The sequence below is a fragment of the Penaeus monodon genome, chromosome 25 (genome assembly GCF_015228065.2).
Source record: "Penaeus monodon isolate SGIC_2016 chromosome 25, NSTDA_Pmon_1, whole genome shotgun sequence".
Taxonomy (NCBI): Eukaryota; Metazoa; Arthropoda; class Malacostraca; order Decapoda; family Penaeidae; genus Penaeus; species Penaeus monodon.
The window spans coordinates 29,929,689-29,930,792 of NC_051410.1; positions in this window are offsets into that span (position 1 = coordinate 29,929,689).

Genomic DNA, 1,104 nt, shown 5'->3' on the forward strand with positions numbered 1-1,104 from the left:
CATACATTCTTCGTTTTTGATAATTTGATAATTTGTCTATAAGAATCGTTCTATGATCATCTAAAAGTGTACATCAATACTCTCGGACGGTTGTCCGAAATATGACATATCTGAAAATATAAATTAAAAATCGGAGCTTCAGTTCGTTTTGAATTTCAAAACTTCAGTTCATTTTTAATTTCGGAGCTTCATTTGAGTTTGAATCCCTGTGCTGAGCTAACCCCCTCGCCGGAGAAATGGTAGGTTACTCTTGGCTATTTTTGAATCAGTTCGAGTCGGATTAAAACTAGTAAACTTCTTAATTGGAAAGGATTTTATTATTTTCCTTTTATATGAGTTTTCACGATGTATGCATTAATCTTACAACGGTGCAATTTACACGCAAATGAAACATGCGTTTGATTACCATGAATCTTACGATCTTGTCATCTACGTATGAGAGAAAGACCATAAAACTAAAATTAGGACAAACCTTAAAAATAATAAACGAAGCATCGAACACACAAAAGATTCGTCTTAAATAAGATTATTAATCTCAACAAAAAAAAATCTCGTTCGAACGTAAACTGAATTCGTTACCTATTCGTGAAGCTGCTTTGAGTCCTCTCCTTGCCTTCTTTCTCTCTCCTTTATATCTCTTGGCATCCCATTTGTTGAGTATATATTTTGTAGTAAATCGAAAGAGAAGTTTAATTTTACTCGGAAGGCCAAGATGTCTTTTTCTTTTTATCCGGATTTAGAGACCGACAGATATATAGATAAATAGAGATGTAGATAATCTCTATGTACAACTTTTTACCTGCTTGTGTGTTTGCATATGAACCCAGTACTAATGACTCAGATATAAGGAAAGAGGGCAATTCAAAACCTCAGAACCGAGGAAGAAAGCTTGATAAATAATAAGGAAAGGAGTACTGCAATAGCCCCATGCAACGAACGAACACATGATAGAGAAAGTAATAATCAGTCTACGGACCTTTCGCATCACATTTCACATTTCCTCCCGCAATCGTTGGCCTTCCCATCTCCTTTTGCATCAGGACAAGGTCTGAAGAAAGGAGGAAGGGAAGGATATGGATAGAGGCCTCGTTGGGAGCTATCAGG